The sequence below is a fragment of the Cavia porcellus genome, unplaced genomic scaffold (genome assembly GCF_034190915.1).
Source record: "Cavia porcellus strain 051 isolate PalLab524CR breed Dunkin Hartley unplaced genomic scaffold, mCavPor4.1 scaffold_23, whole genome shotgun sequence".
Classification (NCBI taxonomy): domain Eukaryota; kingdom Metazoa; phylum Chordata; class Mammalia; order Rodentia; family Caviidae; genus Cavia; species Cavia porcellus.
In genome coordinates, this window is record NW_026947506.1 from 8824479 (window position 1) to 8850555 (window position 26077).

General features: G+C 39.7%; 1 pseudogene; it reads left to right on the forward strand.

The window, feature by feature from the left end:
- Positions 1-3920: 3920 nt before the first annotated feature.
- On the forward strand, positions 3921-6279 carry LOC100718657 (axin-2-like; annotated as a pseudogene).
- Positions 6280-26077: the final 19798 nt, after the last annotated feature.

Consider the following 26077-nt stretch of genomic DNA (forward strand, 5'->3'; position numbering starts at 1 on the left):
CTGGAGTTGCTTGTCAATTTCAGTGGCTATTGTGTCCGATATATGAGGTGGATGGGATATATTTTCTTCTATATACATTGCTCCTAGGGTTTCTTGAGATGGGCTGGAGGTTTGAGGTTGTAATTTGGTCTTTCGTTTTGTCATTTTCCTATATTTCTGTGTTTCAAGTGTTATTTGAAAGCTTCCTCAGGATCTGTTGAAAATCCCCTTCTATGTTTGGAGCTACTGAGACTCTGGCGCCACGCTACCCCAAGCCATTAGGCCTACAGAACCAGTGTCCCTCCTCTGCTTGCTCAGAACTCCGCAGTTCCAGACAAGCTGGGCCTCAGGAACACTGTGCGCCCACCTGCCCCTTGGAAGCTCCACAGTTCTTCAATCGCAGCCGGGTTAGGGTACTCACCACAGGCCGCAGTGCTTCAGGAACCTGTGGACCCTCCCTGGTTGCAGCGATATCCACAGTCCTCCAGACACATGGAGAGGCCGATGCAGGCACCCCAAATCTGCCCAGCTCCTCCTCTGCAGACCAATGGCCAGGCGCGGCAGCTAAACAGGCTGGGCTAGGCTGGTAGTGTGGGCCAGCCCACCTATCGGGAGCTCAGCAGGTCTCCAAGTGAAGCCAGAATGGGGAGGCTGATGTGGAAGCCTCAAACCCACCTCTCCCCTTCACTGTACCTGGAAGCCTAAGGGAACTCCAGCAGTCTGGGTGCAGATATCCAGAGTCCTCCAGACACGCAGAGAGGCCGGTGAGGGCACCCCAGATCTGCCCAGCTCGTCCTCTGCAGGCCTATGGCCAGGCGAGGCAGCTAAACAGGCTGGGCTAGGCTGGTAGTGTGGGCCAGCCCACCTATCGGGAGCTCAGCAGGTCTCCAAATGAAGCCGGGAATGGGGAGGCTGATGTGGAAGCCTCAAACCCACCTCTCTCCTTCACTGCACCTGGAAGCCTGAGGGAACTCCAGCAGTCTGGGCGCAGATATCCAGAGTCCTCCAGACACGCAGAGAGGCCAGTGAGGGCACCCCAGATCTGCCCAGCTCCTCCTCTGCAGACCTATGGCCAGGCGCGGCAGCTAAACAGGCTGGGCTAGGCTGGTAGTGTGGGCCAGCCCACCTATTGGGAGCTCAGCAGGTCTCCAAATGAAGCCGGGAATGGGGAGGCTGATGTGGAAGCCTCAAACCCACCTCTCTCCTTCACTGCACCTGGAAGCCTGAGGGAACTCCAGCAGTCTGGGCGCAGATATCCAGAGTCCTCCAGACACGCAGAGAGGCCAGTGAGGGCACCCCAGATCTGCCCAGCTCCTCCTCTGCAGACCTATCGGTAACATAGTTCTTAAAGATTCTTTTTGATATTGCAGGCAGTGAAATTTCAATATTTGGTTTAAGTTTAACAAGACACCTTGGCATTTGCCTTGCACACATCCCTTGTGCTCCTGAGATTTTACGATTCTTGTGCATGGACTGAATGCAACTCATGTTGGGAAATGGGCATGTGACCTTGGGGGCCAAATGTCATCCAAAGGTCTTGAGTGGCACAGACTTAATTCCATATCAAAATGTATAGCTAAGACATTGGAAACATATTTGAACAGCAGCATTTTGACCACTGGATCAGATTAATCACTAAAGGAATTAATAAATTCATAAGCTTCAGGAAGATTTTCTTAGAAATGTAAATTCTCTGGTTTCCTTGTGGCCAAATCATGAATGGTTTAGATGGACAATATGCTCCCTGCTAGGATATTCAGAGGCCCCAAAGACCAAATGTAAAGGAGTCGCTCCACCAAAAGATGTGGACCTTTCTTCCCTAAAGGTTTTCTTATTAGATATTTGTAGAAGGTATGTAATCAAACATGCATACTCACAGTTCTCTGGTGATGTTACTGCTCTCATTTGAAAGTATTTTCAAGGTCCTCTACATCAAGCCCATACACATGACTTTTGAGAATTACCTGGAGAAACTATAAATTTTGAGAGAAGTGAAATTGATACTATTTAAAAAACTAGTTTCTTCCAAAAGAACTATCATGCCTTCCATATTTGTTGTGCAATACCCACATTTATTTTAAGATAAAGGTTGTTTTCATGGACTCCTTGTCTTCCTAGAGAAATTCACTCCAACTGGTCATCACAAGCACCATGTGACACACTTTGCAGAAGTCCACTGCTACTCATGGAACTTTATAAAGGATCACAGTTCATCTCATTAAAAGATGTAATCTCCCACTCCTTGTCTGAAGCTTTATTATGATACCTCTGTGTTGCTTTCTATATGACATACTATCAAATAGTTAGAAAGTAATTAAGGACATTGACAATGGCTTTTCAAAAGGACCAACACATAAGTATTCACTTTTTAACAACATATAAATAAAGCAAGACTAGGGTAAATAAACTCTACACAGACATTTCAGTTGTTCTGTATTCCAAAAGAATGATAAGGTTGCAGCAATTATTGTAATGAGTCTGTCATTCATATATGTATATGTACACTCTTTAGCAGTTTGCCATATTAATAAGTGTGTGTAAGTTAATGGCCACCACTTCGAGCATTTCTTGAAATCATGGAGGTCAAAGGTAACTTTCAATAATATAATTATGCCTCAATAAATTTAGTATTTAAATATTTATACAAGATTTTCTTTTCCTGATATGTACATGTTTGGTGGATTATGCATATTCATGTTAGAACAGTAAGTTGTTGACTTCCCCAAATTTTGCTGCTTAGTAAAGGAAAGGCACTTATAGATATTTCCTACTGGGTTTTATCTTCTTCTCCACCTTTCTCTTCTTTCAGATTTCTATGAATCAGAGTCAAATACTTCCTGAAGAAATGAAAAAATGATTCAATGGTCAGTTTTTCACTACAAACCAAAGATACATAGCCCATGGCACACAAAACCGCATTAGAACAAAAGGCTTTGGGGCATCTACTATTCTAAGTCTTTAATCCAAACAGGGATATACAAAGAAGACCTTAGCCAGCTGAGACGGTATGAAGACACCACAGCAAGGTAAAAGAGTTTGAATGGGGCCAGGAGAGTGAATGCCTGACACTGACTTTGGACATGGACCTTCCTGAGCCAGGTGCTGAAAAACAGGGTGAGTGTAATAGAACCTCAGAAAGTGGAAGGGTCTGGGACAAGGAGAAAAGTAGCTGAATTCATTTTCCATCACGTCCTAGCTTAGAGAATCAAATAGGTCTTTGATCATCTTTGACATACAGTCAGTGGTGCCAACATAGGTTTACAGCAGACACAGCACCAGTGCTGTCTCCTGGAATCTCAGTAAGGACGTCAAGAAAAACAATCCTAACACAAGACACTGCTTCTCCAAATGCCTTTCAGTGAGCATGAATAGCTGGTTCACCGGAAGGGTATTTGTAGAACCTACCCGCTCTGTACTGAAGCCCTTTCACCACGCATCCACTGAGTCTGGGAGTCCATCCTTGAACATGTCATCATTTTCCTTCCTCGTGCTGAGTCCCTACCAAGAGAGTCACACTGAGTATCAAGTCTGGTTCAAAAAAAGAAAGGAATCAAGTCTTTCTCAGTTAAGGCGATTATTGTCCATGTAAATCTTTTTATCAGAATAGAATTTAAATGTGAATCTTTCAATACATTTAGATGCTAGAAATAATCATTTTTGTTTGGTTGATTGTTTTAGTGTAGTTATAGTGTTCTTCATACATGTCCAAATTTATCTAAATGGTGCTTTAAGATGTTGACCTTTTGACTACCATCAGTGGTGTAGTGGGGTCACTGGCTCCCTGAACCAGCCCAAGGGACTGGGCTGGAGCTGGCTGCACTTTGAAAAGGCCCTGTCAACTCAGTAACAGCCCTAAATCAGAAATAAAAATAATCCTTCACCATCATTTCCAGACAACCTGGTAGCTGAAGCACCTGCCTCCACCACTGAACTCCCTGATGTTAAAGAGTGGAGGCTCAGATAAGTCACTGCTGGCATGAGAGAAAAAGAGACTAGGCAGAGTGCTGAGAGAAACTGGAAGAATAAAACAGAATTCCAACTCAGAAGAGCTCCCTAACCATGAGTAGTGCTGTGTTGGTGACCAACCTAACAGATCACAGCAGCAGCTTACAACAGGATGCACCATGGTCCCTGGTTCCAGAGGAAGAAGGAGAGACTCCACCATGCCAGACCACCAAACACCTGCCTGTCTCCTCCAATGCCAGGCAGAATTAAGATGGTTTTGGGGAGCCAGAGGGGCTCCATCCCCTCATTCTTCTCTGACCAGGTAGACTAAGTCTTTGAATTGTTTGCTGGGAGTCCAAGATGATGGTTACCTCCAGCAGACCTTCCTAGAGGGAGAATGAATACCTTAGACTCCTGGTTTGCCTGCAATGGGTAGGCAGATGCACCTGAAGCATACTAAAACTTTGTGATTCACAAAAGCAATCTCCAAGAGGTCTTTCAATAAAAGCAGCAATGTCTACAGCAGCTGAAACCTGCTACCAAGACCTACACAAGAGATGGCATCAAGAAGCAATGCTTAACTCCATCATGTTTGACCAGGCACAGACTGAGATCCAGTTGCTGATGGAGGACAATGCCTACCAGATGGTTTTGACTTCTGATATAGTCCTCAAATATGTGTGCAGCAGGGGAGAAAACACAGCCTACATGAATGATATGAGACTAGGAAGCCTAAATGTCTTGTGTAGCTGCTCCCCCACCTTAAATGAAGAAAAGGAGTGGACTTGTGCTGACTTCAAGTGCAAATTTTCACCCACTGTGGTTGGCTTGTCCCAGCAAGACAGTGGATGTGAGCTCAATGGAGACTGCTGAAAATGGATACAGGTCCTTTGAGAGGAGCGATCCTGTTAACCTGTACCATATAGTTCTGGCTATGTCTTTGCACCAATGACAGTGAGATATGCAGTGATGCACTGCCTGATGAATCCATGACAATGACAGACAGTAGCATAGACAGAATCTCTTCTCATCATGTAAGGAATATGAAACAGCTAGAAATAGAAATGCATCAGAGTGTGAAGGTCAATGGCAAAGTGTCTCTGCCTCACCCCCAAGAACCTACTGCCTACTGAAGGATATGATATCTGTGGAACCAACTGCCCATATAGCTGCATTCATCTGCAGGTTGAAGAAGCTCAGGCTAGAGATGGAGACCCACCACAGCTAGTTAGAACATCTGCAGCAGATCTGCAAGAATGAAAAGGAGGGATTCAAGCAGGAACTGACCTCTTGGGATGGAACACCTTTCCAAACCCCTCTGTCACTCCTGCCCTCCAGCAGCCATGAGGAAGATCTACCGATGATTCTCAAGGACAGACTTTGCAGGGTTCTTAAGACTCCTGGATGCTAGTTGCCTGGTGTGGGCCCATGCCCTTGCTCCCCTGACCACTATCATAGCAGTACCACTCCATCCTACTGGGGATAAGCTGTGCCCCATGCTGCCTTCCCATTCCTCCAGGTCAAAGGCTTCCTAACCAAACAGACAATGTAGCATGTCCACTACCACTATATCCACCACCATGCCATTCCCAAGATCAAGATAGAAATTAAGGTGAAAGACAGAGAGCAGGTGTGCTGCCTCTGTGCAGGGAGCACCAAATATTACTGCTACTTGAAATGCAAGAGTCAATCGAAGCTCCAGAGCCTATGCCAGGGGAGCAGTTTCATGTCCAAAGCACCAAAAAGGTTTATCCCTTGGTGTTACCCTGGGCTCCACAGGAGATCAAGCCAGCCAGCATCACCTGTAGGGAAAGGATGCCCTGCACTCACCCCTTTGCCCAGGATCCTGTTATGCCTCCTCTGTCCACATCGAACACTCTGGCACGTCTGGAGGATGCCTGCTTCAAGCCAGTAGAGGTGTCAAAGCCCTCAAAGCAGTGGTCATTTCTGACCACCGCAGACCGTCACTGGTCAGGCAAGAGCCAGGCTCTTCAACCCAGGCCTGGCTCCAGAAGACTACAAACAGCCAAAGAAACTAGTAGGTGTCCATGCATTCCAGGCCAGCAAGTTGGTTGTCACTTACTATTTCTATGGAGAAGAAAGTCCATACAGGAGGATGCAAAAAGGTCAGAGTTTGACTTTGGACCACTTTAAAGAGAAGCTCAGTGAAAAGGGAAATGCATTACTTCAGAGGAGCAAGTGACGAGTTTACCTGTGGTGTGACTTTTGAGGAGATCTGGGATGATGAGACCACACTCCTGATGTTTGAGGGCAGGCTTCCGGGCAAAGTGGAGAGGATCAATTGTGTCTCTGGGACCTGTCTTTGACCTAAGTGAAAACCACAAAATGTTTTGAAGGAGAATAAAACCAATGAACAAGACAAAACTAGGGAAGCACTGGCCATTGAACCTTCAGAAGTGTAGGGGATATTAATAAGATTTCTTCCCATGAACTGGTAATGAGATGAGAAAAATCAAACTATTTATTAAAAACATGACCACTCTTGGCTATTGAAGATGCTGACTGTGTTTGAGAAGCTGTCATACATAATCTATGACTTCCAAGGGATCTGAAGTGCTTAGACTAAGTCTGTATAGCTTACTGAAACAGGAGTCCTTACTGATATTTATTGAACAATTGATTACTCCCATCCCCAGTTTCTGGATATGTTGCTTTAAACACAGAAAGGGAGAACGTTTTAACTTTTCTGCCTGAATTTAGGAGCTAAGCTGGGAGTTCATTAATGATTTCTTCATGCTTTGCACTGCATTTCTCCAGATGAAGACAGACTTGAAAAGGTGCCCTGCCATTGACACATGCAGAAATTGGTGCATTTTTCCCTGTGCAGCTCCATTTGTCATAAAGGTTTTGAGGGTTGGATATGTTGTAATATCATCATTATTGTGGAGCTGTCCTATTGATGGACTGATTCGTGATGAAGGAGTGGGGAGCCTCACTCTGGGACCCAAGATTCATCCTGGTATCAATGAGCACCATCTTCTATCCTTCTAGTCCCAGAGCCCAGAGTTTGAGGCCTGCTGGAGCCACTGTCTCATGGCTCAAACTTGTGCTTTTAGTGAAGTGACAGCTCCTTGTTTTATTGTAATTTTAAGTTTTTTGACCACAGCCATTCACAAAAGTACATCATCCCATCCCACAAAGACCAACAGTGGTAGGGAGACCTAGGCAGACCTTTCCTCCATAGATAAATCCCATTGGATACTAGGGGGTATGTGCTAGGTTAATCTCTACATTGGGTTTTCCATCATTACCTGTACTGTGTGTCTCTGCACAGTATACAAAAAAGAGTAGTGATCCACTACTTCTGATGCTTGACTTTGAATCAGTACAGTACCTGTACGGGTGGGTACCAGCTCTGTGGGTCACTCTATAGTGTGGGCTCAAGCTTTCTCTTATTTTTTGAAAAGTTTATGTATAAATATGTTTTATGCCTTTTTATTACAAGTGTTCTACTCATTGACTTTTGTCATGGTATTTTTGATCTACTTATACTGTAAATTATGCATTATAAAAAGTTCATTTAAGGAAAATTACTTAGTACAATAATTATTGTAATTAAGAGGTGTAGCCTTTATTAAAATTTTATAATATAAAGATATACAGATATGTAATATATATCTATATTTATTCTACATAAAGATGTTACATGTAAGTAATATCTCAAAAATCTGTTTTTAAATATATACAATGCTAAGGACAACAACATCAAGCTTTGTGAGCTAAATAATATCATGTCTAAGTATTTTCTCCATGCTAACTATTTAATGATGTTATGCTTTGGATCTTACATGTCTCTCAAACCTCATGTGTTGAAAGGTTAATCACAGTGGAACAAAATTCAAAAGTAGCTCTATGACAGTTGATAGGATCACTTAGGCCAGGGTGTCAGGGTCACATTGATCCATCCATTTATGGCTTTATGACTTTCAAAGCAAAGTGTTTGTTTTTAATATTTTTTCTGTCTCTGTCTGTCTCTCTCTCTCTCTCTCTCTCTCTCTCTCTCTCTCTCTCTCTGTCTCTCTCTGTCTCTGCCTCTCTCTGTCTCTGTCTCTCTGTCTCACTCACTTTCTCTCACCTGCTATATTAGGTACTTTGTCCAACCTTGCATCCTTTTCATGAAGTTCAGTTTCTCCACAAATCCAAAAGTAATGGTGCCAGCATACAGGCACTAAAACCTCTAGAAATATCTATGAGCTTTGTTACCAAAAATTGCTTGTCTCAGAAATTTTGTCACAATATGGAAATCTGACTCACACAAAAATTGTTAGCAAGTATAAGGCTGTGGTGTTGACTATACCCATTAACGTGTTTTGACTTAGTTTATGAAAGAAACTGTGCAAGTTTTAAGAAGCAACCTAAAAAATGTTAGCATGCTATAAGCAGATTTTAACAAAAGAATCTGGTCAGACCTCTAAAGACCAGAATCTGATAACATATTTTCATGCAAATATGATAATACTCTTAGCTTAGTTCAGAGGAAAACCAACACTTTAATTCCAACACACCAGGTCCAAATTTAAATGGAAAAATTACCAGTAGGGTAGAAAATCAGTTTTTGCATTGAAGTCATATTGGAATGGATCATGGAAATTAGCCTTTCCTAGTCCTGTCTTCATGGTGCTACAAAGATCTCCAGCATGTGAGTATGAATGTGGTCAGATGTATCCATAATCAGGCAATCTAGGTTAAACTGTGGACTAGTTGATAACTATCTTTAGAATGTAAAAGTCAGAGACTAATTGGTAATAAATTACTCTGGCTGGGAAGAGTTCACACTTATGATACAGGATTTTCATGAATCCAAACAGCTGCTACATGAATCCAACTGCAATGGAGGAACTATTCAGAGAAAAAGACAGTTTAGAAATACCAGACAGTGTTCCCTCCTTTGGTTTTGGTCCATGAAAAGACTTACACATGCCACCAGGGGGTCAGAAAGGATGGCACTCAGGTTGGCTATTGACAGTTTGTTGAGTAGGACTTTCTTTGCAAGGTTCAAAAATTGCAGAGATAAGAATAGAAAGAGAAGTACAAAGGAACATGATGTGATTCATACATATACCAAATCCCAAAGATGAATGTGTTCATTATGTATCAAAAATGTTCTAATAAAAAAACTAATCAGAAGAAAACATGTTAGTTACTGTTTCTTGTGTACTGCCTTGATGGTGAAGGAGTACCAGTGTTGGATGAACACTCTTTAAATTGTTGTGCATAAATTTTTCACTGTCACAAACAGAAAAAAGAAATCCAACCATTTTAGATACCAAATTTTAGTATAGCCTGCCAATCTTGAACTAAGATCTACATGCCCTTTGATCTGATCACTTTTGGTGTTTTGTTAGTGTTGACTGAATCCAAGTTAAGCGCTCACAGGTTTTAAAGTGATATCCTTGATCTCACACAGTATTAAAAACAATCTGGTTAACTAAATCAAGTCTATTCTCTAGATGTCTATGATAGATCCTGAGAAAATAATCATGCTTTTTGGGAGAAGTAAAAATGATAAAAGAGAGCTATTTTCTGAGAAGAGAAGTGTGTGTGCACAGAATATTTATTGTATAACAGGAACACATAGGTTGAGATGAAAGCTGGAATTATTCCTTCAGTTCCTTTCCAGAAAAGTTCAGACATTTTGCTCTGCACTAGCACCAACTGATATATTTTGCAAAGGTCCTCCACTACTCCTGCAGGCATACTCTTCTATAAGACGCATGGCAGACCACATCGCATCTAATCTCCCATCTCTTTTCACAGTTAATGTGATGCTATCTCTGTCTTTCTTGCTAACTGACACACTACAAAGTAATTTTAAAAAATGAATATAGAAATTTCCTTATCTGAGTCAAACAGAAGGAAGATTAAGGCAGATATATGATTTGTCCAATAGATAATAGGAAGAGGGACAAGTATCAATAAACCATCATCATCTATATAAATTAAAATATATTCAAAGTCAAAGTGATTATGTTCAGGGCCCAGGGATTTAGCTCAGCAATGTAAGTGCCTGCCTGGCAAGCTCAAGTTTGTGAGTTCAATCTCTGGTATCAAAAAAAAAGTGATTATGTTCAACCAAAAATAAGTAACTTATTCAAGGTAGATAAACATGTTATGTTTATTTCCTAAATAGTGCTCTCCGGTTTGTGATAGGATGACACTGGTATTTTCCACTATGTTCTCTACCCTCCAGATGTCCATGCAGCTGGAGAGTAGCATGGAGATCACACCTGATTAAAAGAGCACTCTAGGGGATGCCACTGACTTCCAACACCTTCTCTCAGCTCGTGCACATCTCAAAGTAGCTAACAGCTGTCTCTCCATTTGCTGAACAGCAGTTAGTGTCACCTCTCTAGGAGGAGGGATGAAATCACAATTGGTGAGAAGTTAGTTTTCTGTCAGATAGTAAGGAGGTTGCCACATAATGAAGACTGCTGCATCACCACCCTGCGTGGATCATACAGGGACATCTGCTAGGAGTCCTGTGGCTGTCAAGGTTCTTCCCTGAGCACAATCAGATAGACCACTGCCTAAAGAGCACACGGGCCTCTGTTCAAAGCTGATGGGATAATTAATCTGGTAAAGGAAAGTTCAAACAACTCAGCATTCAGGCTGAACTACGCATTGCTGGGTGTTTTTCACCCAATTTCCTGTGAGAATTTTTTTTAAAAAGATTTATTTATTTATTTATTTATTTATTTATTTATTTTTAATTTTATTTAAGGAGAAAAAGAAAAAAAGAGCAGAAAAAGGGTACAAGTTATACAGAATTTCAGAAAAAAACAAACAGTAGGAAATCACTAGTTAATGGATTACATATTATCATCTTAGAAATATTTGTTCAAGTTACAAAATTAAAGCATATAAAGTGGACATTCAAACAGTGAGACTGCAAACAGTTCTGTTCAATGACCCAACAAAACTCAGTAATATCATTGTCTATCTTATACACTTAAATATACATGCAGTTATATCATTTAGAGCACTTTCTTTTCCTCTCTTTTGGACAATGACTATTACACATTTTGGGTTTTATTGCTTCCACAGTTCTTATTACCTTTTTTGGAAGAGAGTAAAACCAAATGTGACATAACAGAACAGAGTCAATTAAATCAAAAGGATGGACATAATAGATAATGTAAAAACATAATACAAGGTGATCAACAATGGTTACCATAATGCCTCCCGCTATCTCAAATAGAATTGCCTATATAATCAGTTATAATAAAAGTGAACAAAACAATAAAGAACGAAACCAACAAAACCAAAACATTGGAGACATTACAAGTCTTCAAAAGTAGATAATAGTCAACCAGAATGGGCGTCATAATGAATCCCACTATCTTCACAGCTGTTGCCTAAACTTTCAAACCTGGTACTATCAAGCAAAACAGAGTAGAGGACCATCAGTCAAAACAAGATGGTGAGACCAATACAGGGCTTCAAATCAAGTTAATAGAAAATCAAAGTGGGTTACTATAATATATCCTGCTATTTTTAAATTTATTTTTCCCTTAATTAAAAGGATAAAAATAAAAAAGTAAATAATAAAATGGAGATTGAGATAAAAGAGGGCATAACAACAAAACAGTGCAGATCAAAACATAACCATTTAAGCAAAACTAGTGTTTCACCACAAGATAATCCTGCAGTAAGGGAAGGTATGCCTTCTTAGAAAATTTTCATCATAAAAAAAGACAAGTACTTTGAACCAGGAAAATGGAAAATATGTCTTGAGGTCATAGATTCTGAAACATCTGTGGACTTTCTGGAAAGCAAAGTTGCAGGCGTTAATCAGAGCCAGCACTGAAGAGAGGTCATGATGGGTACAACCACTGAGACCATGGGACCAAGGATGGCCAAGATATTTGGAGTGCACATAAAATGGGATGGGAAACTGTTCCAGTCACCTACCAGGCTCAAGTCCAGGAAAAGCAGGGAAGACTGTATGTGGACACTACAATGTTTTCTGACCACAGCAGTCTGATACAGACACAGAACCTTTGTTACTCTCATGGTCCCTTCAGAGACACCTAATAGTGTTTATTTCCCTGCAATGATCCATTGTAAATGTAACGACCTGAAGAAATTCAAAGCAAGTATGAGGGCACTTTTGGAAATATGTCCAATGTGTGTGCCTGCCTTCTATGACTTAACGCTCCTTGGTTTTATACTCATAAAGCTGCACATACCATTTTTTAAAAGAATCATTTTCATTCACTTGTCTTTGGTCTTATTTTTTGAGCTCGTACCAAAAAAGTCAATTTCAAGGGTTTCCTGGTCAGAGAACAAGTTAAACTCCATAAATCAGATGATGTATGTCCTGGTCATATCGGTTTTCTCACTATCACTGGCTAACATTATTTCATAGCTGTGCAAAATATGTAAAGGAGCTGTGGCCTGATTCATGAGGTTGATGATAACCACCATCAGCACTGTCTACTGTCCTTCAGGACTTTTAAAATGCAGGCCTGCCTTGCAAGATGTTATCATCCAGTTGAAAATTCCTGCTTAATTTTCACACATATCATGAGTTGGCAAGTGTGTCTTCTTTAGTGTTGCTGCATTTTGAATTGCTGTCATTATTAACTTTTAGTGTTAGCAGCTCTCAAGTGTGCTCAGGAGAAAAACTACTGGCAGGTTTCATGTGAACTTCTGGCAAACTTTGTTGCTCTCCAATTGTTTCTGTTACTTAATATTTTTAAGTATTTCCACCCATTTTTTCCTGCTTCCTTTCTTCAACAATGGCCTTTGGTGTTACCAACCTTAACATTCCCTATTCAAGTTAAAAATCATGATAGGAAAATGTGAATCATCCAAAAGAAGTTTTATTAGACTTAATCTGTAATGTTACTTTAATGGCTCGTAGTCTCAAACTACAAGGGAACTAGGAAGGTTGCATACAAAGAAAAATGTATGATGCCAGGATGTACAGTTTGAGACATTCTCCTTGCTATGGATAAAGAGGTCATCTTCCATGAACATGAATGAAGAAAAGCTACGTAGTGGCAGAAGGATCCACAGGCACTGAAAGGGAGGCCAATCTGGCTAGGGTTGCATTAGAAGTCAGCTGCAGACAAAGCAGTATCTCCGTGAGCTCTTGTGGGGCATCAAACAGAACCAGGCTAATGGCACAGTGTTTCATCCAGTGACACAGAAATGAAATGTGTCCACTGTGGAGAACTGGGACTTTCTCTGTGGTTTCATCACTTTATTATTAAAGTGTGCACAATTTCGACTTTTATAAGATGAAAGAAAATTTCAAAATTTACATTCCCTTGGAGGTTACACAGTTCTACACACTTTACAGAAGTCATTTAAGTAGATGAATTTTCTCTGTAAAATATATTCAAAGCTAGTATTTTTGAGAAGTTACAGAATATTGAAAATTATAACCACAACTTCAGTGAGGAATAGGTTAATATACTATGCCTATATATTCTCAAATGCACTTACTCAGTATAGGAGGATAATTAACATTTTTGTCAGTGATTAAATTTAGAGCCCAACCACCTATTGTGGTGATAATTGATACAACTACAGTCAAAGAGATGAAGCTCTTCATGAAAGATTCAGCAAATGAGACCCCTCTGATAGTATTCTGAGTAAAACAGAGGTATATTTTGAAGTTCCTGATGTTAAATCTCCATAAAATAATAACAAGAGAATGTCAGATGAATCTGTTTCATGAAAATAATTGGCCCATCTCAAAGTATAGCAGCTCACAGAAAATAAAAGAAAGCTAGAAAGTTGTTATAGATTAAAATAGCTGGAGAAATCTGATGGCTAAAAGGCAATCTGCTATCCTAGACTCAAACTGAAAGTACCTGGATAAGAGGTTGTGTTTGTTTATTGTCTGCATCTCAGTTACTTTTTTCATACTGTGACAAAATGTCCCACATGGAGTGGCAGACAGTGAAATTCTGCTGCTCCAGTGGGTATAAGTATTGGGACTCAGAGGTGTTGACTGGTGTCAATTGTGGCTGGGAGCTTTGTCCTATTGATTATGTCTGTTTTGGGGGTCAGAGGGATGAGTGTGAATGTTCTAGTGTGGTTTTCATGGAGGCAGAGACAGGTGGTGGTTCCACAGATCCAAGATACCTCAGAGTAGTCAGACGGAAGTGCCTGTGTATGTCCAGAATGTGTATGGGGGCTGGGTGTTTTCAGTCCTTTTCCGGATGTCTATGGTGATGACCAGGCTGGCTGTGGGAAGGGAGTTCTGAGTGAGTTTTTGCATGGCACCCTTGGATTTCCTTTCCTATTGTAAGAGGAGCCTCTTGGCATGTATGCATATAGAGGTGGGGTAGGAGGAGGCAGGTAGCTGGAGTAGTAGCCAAGTCTGGTCAGATCTTTTTGATGGCCCCTGTGGTCAGCTGTGGGAACCACAATGCAATTTTAATGTATGGGGTTTGGTGAGTCTTACAAAAATGTGATTGTTTAAAAATAAATTTGGAGGATCATCAAGCTTCGGCCTCCTGAGTAGCTGTGTCACCAGGCCTGGCTCTCATGTGTTTCTTCTCTCCTCATTTAACCATCTGTTAAGTGGTCCTGCTGCTTCCCATAGTCCCTTCTTTTCCACATTCACCTTCTGATAGTGACCTGAGCTCATACGTTGACTCTCAGTGTTTTGGTCATTTTCCTGCACTGAACACCCTCAACTTAAAGAGGTTTTTTGGGGTCACAATTTTTGTTCCAGTACTGCCTATTCCAAGGCAGCAATGTGTGGTGGAAGGGTCTGCAGGAAGAAACCTGCCCATAGCCTTCAGGATTAAGAAAGTGCAGGTAGAGACCAGGTGTGGAGATAAACTTCTAGGGGATTCTGTTACTGTTCCACCTCTCTTAGCCAGTCCACACCCTCTAGCAGCAATCAAATGTGATGCCTGTGCAATCCAAACATCTTCCAAACACATGGGGATTCAGGGTCACCTTAAGTCTAAACCACACCATCATAACTCATGTTTAAAATTCAAACACTTCCTCCATTGTCAACCTAGAGATCCATTAATCTTGGCTTCTATCATATGTTTCCCCCAACCCACCCAGCAGTGTAATGTCAGAGTACTGGACTCCTTAAAGTTTTGCTTTTTCTTTCACCCAGACTCATGAGGGTTAGAACGATTTCATACATGTTGTGCCTGGTATAGAAAAGAGACTTAATTTTGATGCAAGGAACACATTAAAAATTCACATAACAATCATCCTTCCCCAACTTTGACTTGTGTGCCACTCTCATGCAATCAGGTTAATATCCTTCTGTTCCCCCAAACTCCTCAGGACCAAGACCATTCCAGTCTCACCTTTACAGTCATGTTATCTTGGTAAAGTAACACTGCATTTGTTTTCATCTACAAAATCTGTCAGATTTCACCTAGCCTTGCACTTGAGACTCATGTGAGTGTCTCAGATAAACAGCACCATGCACACAGCCCTAGTGAAATGCAAGGTGTTCTCTAACCTCCTTATGAGATCAGGACCTCAGAGACCCATTTATGATTCCTCAATTTTAGAGGAGAGATTTGTGCTTCATCAGTTGTTAGTAAATGCAAAAGCTAGAAGCTGCTGGTGTGGACTGGACAAACAGAGGGGAGAAGAAATGAGTTGGATAGGAGGGGGAGACAGTTTCTTCCTGTTTTAACTGAGAGTTTGAAGTGTCCTGGCTCTCATTCAAGACACATGGCCAGAAATATTTATTGAATATATAACCAGGGCTCCAAGTTGAAGGAAAAATTGAACACTTGCTGGAAAGAGATGAGAGGATTATTTAGTTACAGAAACATCAACAACTGCTGGCGTGGTGGCTCACATTTGTAATCACAGTACTCTGGAGGCTGAGGCAGAAAGATCATTGTGAGTTCAAGATGAGCCTGGGCTACAAAGTGAGCTCAAGGGCTGCCTGAACTGCATGGAGACCCTGTCTCAAAAAGACAAAAAAAAAAAAAAGAAAAAGAATAGAAAGAAAGAAACATCACCATCTAACATCCATGAGAAAATGGAAGCTATATGACCCAAAGAAACTGAGTTGTCCATGGCACCAGCCACTGAATCTCTGATACTTTATATAATGCTGTTGGAACAGAAAACCTATACAGCTATAAAAGCTTGAGAAGCTGCAGGAAGCACCCAAAGAAAGGACACAGGTATTCTAGGACAGGTGGAGGGGGTTGGAAGCTCCAGTTAGGACAGGGTATTTTGGATCAAATGCCTGAGTGTCAGTTGGCTGGGCATGTGCATGGAACTCTACTCCTGATTGGCTCCTGGTAACCAGGTTACCACAGGATGCACTGCAGTTGGCAGATGCTGGCCTGGTGCTTTCAGTTGGTAGAAGGTGGCTAAAGGAGGAGAAACTCTGACCAGATCTCTGGCAGAGGTTTTGCCTCTTAGCACGTGTAAAATCACAAATACTTCTGGAACACAGAAGGCTAACTAGCTTGGGGATTGGGGAAGTTGTGTCCAGCCTGCTGGGCAGGGGACAGGTGAAGAAACAACAGCAGTTCTGGCCTCTTCATTGAACAGAGCTGGTCAAGTAGGGACCAAGAAGCAGTTCTGTGGTGCCCCATGGGGAACATTTTGACCTGCTGTGTGCCCTGCAAAAGCAGATTCAAGCGTGGCTGGCACAAAGGGCCAGTTGAGCCAGTGAACGAACTCGAGATCTATGTTGCAGTGGCAGAAAATGACTTGGCACAGGAACCTGATCCCCAGGAGACCAAGAAGGAGATAATCAATGGAACCAGTGATAGCCACCACCTGTGTCCTGTTAGTGACTTGGATATGCCCCAAGGTAGGGAGGTGACATAGGTGGGGACACTCCCCTCATCTGTGGTTCTCATACTTTAAATTCTCAGGGCCATGGGTGGCATTGGGCTCCTTCCTCCTGTCCCCAGCAGTTGGCTTTCTTGAGCTGGGGCACTTGGGCAGGGATTTCATGCTGACTGTGCCTTGCTCAGCCACTCTCATCCCTTCCCTGCCTTGCGATGTTGCTTCCTTTCCCTTCCTACCCTCACACCTGGTTCGTGGCCTCTTTTATTTTGAAATTCCCTTCTAGGCCTTTCCTATTTAGAGGTCTTTACTTTGTCCTCTGAAAATTCCTTGGTAATTTTTTGGTATATTTCCCTTTTCTCAAAATTCAAACACAGCACAATAGGAACATTCACACAGTTTCCCCATCCTTAACTCAATTGGTACCTAAGTGAAGGAGACAGGTAAGTCCTGAGTCTTCCTCTGCTCACACCAGTCAGTGTACATATATGTTATATTTCAGTCCCAAACACTGGAGAATTTCTTATGTAAATTCAAGAAGAGGTTTCCATATGTCTTCATATGCTATATTGAATGTTTTCTATAGAAGCTGTGTTACTCCTTTCAACTGTTTTGAGTGCAGATAAAAAATTGAGGAAGTAAGGAATTTAACTCTGCAAGAGGTCAAATGTGCAGAAAAGATTTTGTCTATCCCAGTGTTTACCCAAAGTTTGTACTAACATACTTCCCTATTTGACAAATATAGTTCCATAGTGTCTTTCCTCTTGTAAAGGACAGGTGAAGTTGACCATGAGATCATGAGACACTAGTACAAAGATGCAGAAGAGAAATAAATTTAAATGCTACAAAGAAGTAAATATTCAGGTTTCAGTGTGACAGACCCTGCCACCTCTTGGATGTTTGAATATGTGGTCACTTCTCCTACATCCCTCCACCACTGGCCAATACAATGCTGCTAAGAATACTAAAGTTAAAGGAATCTGCTGAAGGAAAGACTTGAAACTTTTGATATTTACCCCTTAAGTTTTGGAAATGGAGCAATATAGGTAAAAACATCAGTAAGGCCAAAAAGCGTTCTTGAATGAACACTATAAGTGTTCTTTTTGAAGTTCTTGGGAAGGAAACCAAGACTTTTTTGCAGCCTAGCTCTCCCCGATGCCCATTTAAAAATGTATTTTGTTCTAGGGTCTCTCTACATCACTAAGCTTCCCAGGCTGGGGTTTGGATTCTTGTCCTCATACCTGCTTTTCTCAGCGAGCTCTGCTGAAGGGTAACACTCAGTTCTGTGCAGTAGAAAAGATTGCACCAGAAAGATGTATGAGTCCTACTCGGCAGAATTTCCCTCATGACTATATAGGAAGAGCCCTGTAGTACATTTTTCTTCATTAAAACTTTAGTTGGATTCTGGATTCCTTTGGTACACAAATTAAGCGTGAGATTCCTTTGTAGGCTCCCAGAATGTTAAAACTCCTTAAAGAATGTATACGTGCATGAATTATATATTTAAATGCAATGTATGAAAGTACTTATGAAGAGTGCACAGAAGTTTGCTGAAAGAACACTCTGATATGGGGCCAGGGATTTAGCTCAGTGGCATAAGCGCGTGCCTGGCAAGTGCAAGGTCATGAGTTTAATCTCTGGTATCACAAAAAAAAGGAACACTGATTTTACAATAACATTGAATGGGCAATGTATCACAAACGTGTACAAATGCAAAAGGAAAAGGATAATAGGATTTTCATGCAATTTTTTATGAATTACATGTTCTCCTGTGCTGTGCATCTCATCTGGCCCAGATTGTGGATACAAAGGAAAGTTGAGCATGCTCTCTATCATATACTAAGAAACAAAGTCATAGAACAGGTGAGTCAACTGCTGACTCAGTCCCAGCTCATACAAACTTGGAAGTGGTGCATATGCCAAATGCAGTCCTTGAGGAAAAACCCCTTTGGGAATGCACTTGGTATTTCATCCACAAGTAGCCCTAGATCATAGAACTGACTCCCATTTCACATAATTCAACTTAGATTTTGCAAAACTCAGAGGCAACAGTGCTTCTCTGTGCCATGTATGCATATTTGCTTCAGCGGATAACAATAAAACTGAAGTAAAAATACAGTCTCCGTTTACTAATAAAGTCAGTGGTCTTGATCTGGGAACAGAGCTGAAGGTGAGAATGCTGTGGATAATGCAATATTAGGAGAAGCTGACAAGAGGGCAGGAAAGGGCAGGAGACTGACAAGCAGTGCTGATCCTGAGATGGCAAAAAAGTACTTTGTGAGTATAAGGTCTGCTGTGCTATGTTTGTGGATGTGAGGGTTAAATTCTTACTGTTTGTCTTTCATCACTGGATTTTCATGCAAGAGAAGTGGTAACTCATGGGCCAGGCACTTTGGTAGGAGTCACAGAGTGTGGCTGGAACCCAGCACTGCAGGGAAGTTACAGTTTGGGCATTGGGTACATTGATGAGAATCCTCAGCTTCAGTCACTATTGGTTAGTAGTCTTCAGTTTGCTTTGAGGCAGCACCAAAATCTAAATTGCAGGAAAGGTGGGTTGAAATTCTGCTTTTAGTCTTTATTTCAGGTAGTTTTATATCAGTTTTCCTGATAATGGCAAAATTTCTACTTAAATATAAAAAATCACAAGGGAGATTTAGATTGATACACAAACTTTTTCTGCATTTTCCAATCACTCTCAGTCAATTCAGAATAACATTTCTTCAAATCATTTTAGAGAAAGTTGTCAAAATCTACTGTAGATTTCAGAAACATCCATAATATTGTGTATCACTTTGCATTTAGCAACTTAGATTGGACCAGCATTTGATCACAGATCCATTATGATTTGTCACATGATTTTTACAATTAAATTATAAAAAATCCAATTAAATGTCTGTGTCTGGGGACACAGAAAAATTTGGTGACTAATGAAATGCATCTCCCTACTATGGAATAGAGATTGTGTATTGTCTTGTAATTTAAGCACCTAGGAAGACTTCCTCTAGAATTTCCAATGAATATTTGAATTCTTCTTTTGGATCATTGTCATTCTTTATAGCGTGTCTGATGCTAACACTGGAATAGCTTCCTTCTAAGGTATGTGAAAGTAATGCTGATGATCTTAGGTGACAAAGAAGGAACAGAGTTAGTAGAAATTTTACAAGAAATGGAAAAACTTGGAGAAACTTAGCTAGTTTTGAGTACCCTGGAACAAATATTTATTGAACATCCAGTCAGTGTTCAATATACAGGGCTGTCAGTGTTATGTAGATAACCCCCATGCTAGTCCTGATCCTTAGATTGAAGAAGGAGTAGGGAAGACAATCTATGTATAATTTAAAGTCAGGTAGAGAGGTGAGAGTAAAAAGTGAAGCTGGGTAATGACTGAGGCTGGAGGCCAGTTTTACTGGCAAATGGAAGACATCTGTTCTCCTAAGTGATTTCTGTGCAGCCCCAACCAAGGAGCAAGATAAGTGGGACAGGGCTTCCATGCAGGGGGATCAGGCTCTCTCTTCCTGTTCCCTTAAGTGGGAACAAACTTGCTTGGCAAGTGAAAGAAAGACACAAACCAGGTACAGGAGAGTGAAAGAGACAGCACAAGGAATTTGGAGAGTCAAGGATTTTTCTCCTAGGTTCCTTTGACAAAGAATACTACTGACTTCAGTTGTTACAGGAAACCAAGAGAGGATTATAGTCACAGAAAACTGTCTTTTTAATACAAAGTTTAACATACTTAAGTTCCAGATATATGACCTGTGAAATTCTTCATTGAATGACTCCTATGTGCTGCCTTAAATACCAGCTTACATTCTAACACCACCCCCACTAGAATATTAAAATATTTAACCAATCATGTGTAATCACTACTCCAGAGATTGTGGGTTAAACCCCTAGGGCAAGATGGAGGATGGACAAAGTGGCTGATCCAGAGTGCAGAGCATGGGAGGCTGCCACGGAGATGGCAGGCTGGAGTGATCACTGAACTACAGTGTCCAGGGCTCTGCTTCATGCAGTGCTACCTCTGATGATGCCAATCTTCTTCAGGTGATGACAAGTGGGGACACCGACAGAATCAGCAGTTTGCATGGTATCTGTGAGTCTACAATGGCTGGGTTGTGGATTTATAAAACCAATATGAGTGCAATGGTGATGGAGCAAGTTGGTAAATGTAGTGTCCTTCAAACAGTTGTCCGGCAGATGCCATAGAACCTGGGTACCTTCTGCTTACAGGGATACATTGAAATGAGTGTCTATTCCTATTTCTCCTGTTAGAGGGTTTGTTGATCACTGTCTTCTGTCTATATTACTTAGATGAGAAACATTATTTCTTGACTGTTTGAAGCTGCAAGGTTTGAATATTTTGGCAATGTGTGCCACTTCTTCCCACTCACTTGTGTTTCTTTATACTTTAATAGCTCTGAAATTGAGATGGATGTTTACACTGATAGTCTTAGGAGGAAAGAAAGCATTATTAGATATAAGTAATCTATTACACATTTATTTCTCACACATCTGTTTACATCAAGATGATTTAAATTTTTAAAATGGCACTTCTTCGGTAATAGTTCATTATGTTGTTTATATTTTAAAATCCTTTACATTTTAAAATCCTTTTACGTTTATATTTTAAAATGCTCATATACTATTTTTGGAGGTTTCAAAAGAATTTTAATCATAATCTCTAATCATAGTTTGAAATATTTATGTAGGTTTCTAAAAATCTTTAATTGAATTGCTTACATTGCAGGGTACTCAATTATTTTTTCATTTTCTTTGCATCTGTTTAAAATTTATTATGTGTGTATGTGTGTGTTTCTGATCCCTAATGATTTGCTTTGTTTCTGTCAGTTTCATGTTAGTGATCATGAAAATACAGTAGTCTGAGGTAATCAGTGCCCTTTGGCACTTGGAAACAGGTATTAAAGATGGCAATAATAATCCAAGGTATATGAGTTTCCAGTCTAACAACATATATATGTTGTATATAATAGCAGTATGTGGGCTTTACCAGTAGTAGAGTGTGCAAGGTAATAGTCTGATGGACCACAAGCATAACTAGTACTTCTTAAAAACTGAGAAAATGACAGTGTTCAAACTATAGTAGATACAGTGCCTGGTGTGTATGCAGCTGATATGAAACTTGCCAATGAGAAAATTCCACTATTAATCATAGGGCAATGGTAAACAATAATCACATGTTTGCAATATAGAGGCACAGTAGTGTTCCTCAAGCAGGATTTGAAAACCCAAAATGGGGATAGGATGTAAAACTCTATCACTGATACCATTGTCACCTACAGGGCCCTTGTTTATTTTCAAAGGCCAGCTAGCCCTATATGTTCAGCCAAAATATCCACCCCTTGTCTAGTCTCTATGCCTCTAAACTCTTTCCTAATCAAAAATGCTGTACTTAAAATTACTATATTTATGAATGTTTTCTCAGAATAAAGATTTTTAAGTGCCTAAATTTTCAAGTAAGAGGAGATTAGATTCATAAAGCATACAATAACTTGCTGCACCAACAGGAGTATATAGACTTGCAAGGGCTGATCATTTTTCTGGAATAAAGTCATAAATTGGATGTTGATAAGTTTGTGTTTCTTTTGGATTGATCTGAGGACCAAACCCAGACCTTTAAAACTGATAGGTAAGTTCTTGACCACAAGGTCACATTCCAATAACCTACAGTTATTTTTAAAACATGTATAATCAAAGTAACTAAAATGAATAGTGGTTTTTCTGGTGAAACTTTTTCTTTTGTTTTTTAAAATTTTAAACATAAACTAATGATAAAACAGGGTTTAAAACAGGATATGTAGGAGAGTACCAATAATTAATACACTGCATGACGTTCAAAACAATGTGAGTTTGAAATTTGCAAATTTCTGGCCATGACACTTGTTAAATGAGCCAGTGACACTTGCATGTGCCCACCTTGAGTGCCAAAAGCAGTACTGCTGGTTAGCCAGGAATCTTTAACAACAACAATTACAGAAAAACTATCATAAGGTAGATGTATCACCAATGAATTAATGCAGGTCAATTAGGTACAACTAAAACCAGGAATGAACTCTTCTCAAAACTGTATTTAGTACTCCTCACCTCTGCCTATCTCATGCACAAAGGCTTCCCCACCATGATGGCAGAGGTTACCACAGCATCTGGCTAGCTAGCTAATTGTCCTAGTGTCTTTCTACCCTTCTTGTGGTGAGGTCTCAAGTGAGCTGTGATAGACTGACTAACCCTTCGGATGGGTGCCAGCATGTGTCCTTTGGACTGGTTTCTCTTATTTCCTACATGTCATCAGATATGCAGATTGGAAGAGTGTGTGTGTGTGTGTGTGTGTGTGTGTGTGTGTGTGTGTGTGTACCTTTTTAAATGATTGTTCTTATTTTGATAGTTTTCCTGGACTTCATTCAAAATTTGTCATTGCACATGTGGCCATACCTGATAAGGCATTTTTGTAACTTATTGTTAATAGTGTAATACCATAAATTATATTTAGACATTCAAATGGGTCTGTATAGTTATTTTAGCGAGAAGTTGTCCTACATCCCTTCAGAACTTTCATGTTAGTGATGGTCATGAAAGTCTATACCTATTGTGTTATATAGCAGGTGCTCTTCTTTTTCTACATAACTAATATCCCATCTAGTCAATGATGTGCAGACAAAATGAGTTCCTGTTGGTTCTTTTACACTTTTACATAGCCATAGTGTTAATGAGCTTGAGTGAAGGAATTACCTGAAGAACAAAGAGTAGGTTTTATTAAGTTGCTAGTGATCTGATGGTAGCATCAATAAAGATGACTCATATTCATGTTAATTCGGAAGTTCCGTGTTATATGTACCCAAAATTCTAATCATGTTACTGGAAGGCACCCAAAGAAGGATTCTAAGTAGATACATTTGTGCAACACTGAGTTAGGCAGTAGTGGCCAGTAGACTATTTTGTAATAGATCAGTTTCCATTTTCATTTTTGTCAGGGCCACAGATATATACAATATTGTGATTTCATGACTGAACTCCCTAATGTAGAATAAAAATAATATGTGATTAAGGAAATGTTGCTTAACCACTCATCTACCTGAATCTTGGTGGTTTTTTTTTTAAATTTTCTAAAATTTTATTTAAGGAGAAAAAGAAAAAAACAAAAAGGGTACAAGTGATACAGAATTTCAGAAAAAAATAAACAGTAGGAAATCACTAGTTAATGGATTACATATTGTCATCTTAGAAATATTTGTTCAAGTTACACAATTAAAGCATATAAAGTGGACATTCAAACAGTGAGATTGCAAACAGTTCTGTTCAATGATCCACCAAAACTCAGTGATATCATTGTCTATCTTATACACTTAAATATAGATGCAGTTATATCATTTAGAGAACTTTCTTTTCCTCTCTTTTGGACAATGACTATTACACATTTTGGGTTTTATTACTCCGACAGTTCTTATTACTTTTTTGGAAGAGAGTAAAACCAAATGTGACATAACAGAACAGAGTCAGTCAAATCAAAAGGATGGACATAATAGATAATGTAAAAACATAATACAAGGTGATCAACAATGGTTACCATAATGCCTCCCGCTATCTCAAATAGAATTGCCTATATTATCAGTTATAATAAAATTGAACAAAACAGTAAAGAACGAAACCAACAAAACCAAAACATTGGAGACATTACAGGTCTTCAAAAGTAGATAATAGTCAACCAGAATGGGCGTCATAATGAATCCCACTATCTTCACAGCTGTTGCCTAAACTTTTGAACCTGGTACTATCAAGCAAAACAGAATAGGGGAACATCAGTCAAAACAAGATGCTGAGAACAATACAAGGCTTCAAATCAAGTTAATAGAAAATCAAAGTGGGCTACTATAATATATCCTGCTATTTTTAAATTTATTTTCCCTTAATTAAAAGGATAAAAATAAAAAAGTAAATAATAAAATGGAGATTGAGATAAAAGAGGGCATAACAACAAAACAGCACAGGTCAAAACATAACCATTTAAGCAAGATAGTGTTTCACCACAAGATAATCCCGACATAAATGTAGTTACCATATTGTCTCTTTCCTTGAAATCTTTGAGTATAACTTCATATACTGTAGCATCAGATATATCAAAACACTGTAAAACCATTCAAGAGAATGGCAGTTTTACAGGGTATTTAGAATCAACTATCAGAAAATGAACAATATTTTCTGTATAATCTCCTTGACTATAAATTTTTGTTTATACTATAGTATATAATAAAATCCAATAAGATATAACATCTTAAGACCTATGGAGACAGGAGAACAAAAGCTTGATGGGACTTCAAAACAAGATGATATTAAATCAGCATTACCTATTATGATGTCTTTTTCTCCAAAATAGCTGTTCCTATCATCCAATCTTCTCTGCCACATTTTTGTTGAGCTCTTTTTCTGTAATTAGTTGTCAGTTTGTCTTCTTCATTTTGTTTACTGCTCCATTCATTGTAGCCTCTCTGCCACTATTTCTGGATTCTTTGTATTTTTCTTTTTTAGAATATCCTGCAGTATTCTCTGTAGAGTTGAATTGGTGGTTGCATATTCCCCTAGTTCCTCTTTATCCTGGAAGTACCTTGTTTTTCCATCAATTTCCAGGGATAGTTGTGCAGGATATATCAATCTTGGCTTGAGGTTATTATCTTTCAAAGCTTGAATTATTTCCCCCCACGCTCTTCGTGATTTGATGGTTTGTGCCGAGAAGTCTGCTGTAATTCTGATAGGTGTTCCCTTGTAAGTGATCTGTTTCTTGTCTCTAATGGCTTTTAAGATTCTGTTCTTATACTGAATTCCTGGTATTTTGATTATTATATGCCTGGTTGTAGCTCTGTTTGGGTTGTAGGTGGCTGCGGTCCTGTATGCTGCATACATCTGAGTTATCTTTACCTTTTGCTAAATTAGGAAAATTCTCCTGGGTTATTTCTGTGAGTAGCTTTTGTATTTCATTTGTTTGTGTTCCTACCTCTTCTTTTATGTTCTTAATTCTTAAGTTATAGATCCTCTTATCATCTTCTAGTCTTTGTATTATTGCTGTTTGTTTCTTTGTTATTTTTAAGAAGTTTTTCATTTAATCCTCCCATATTACAAATCTGCCCTCCAGTTCAGATAATCTATCCTTAGTTTCTTTCAAGCTGTTACGCCAGTTTTTGATAGAGTTTTTAGTTTCTGGTAATCTCTTTGAAACTGCTTCACGTATTCTATGTTTTCTCTATTTTCTCTGTCAAATCGTTCTCCCCTTTTTTTCTGTTCTTCCATTCCACCATCCGTTTTTTCTTGGGTAGTGCTTAGCATTTCTCTAACTATTCTGCTTATGTCTTGCTTCAGGTGGTCATTGATAACT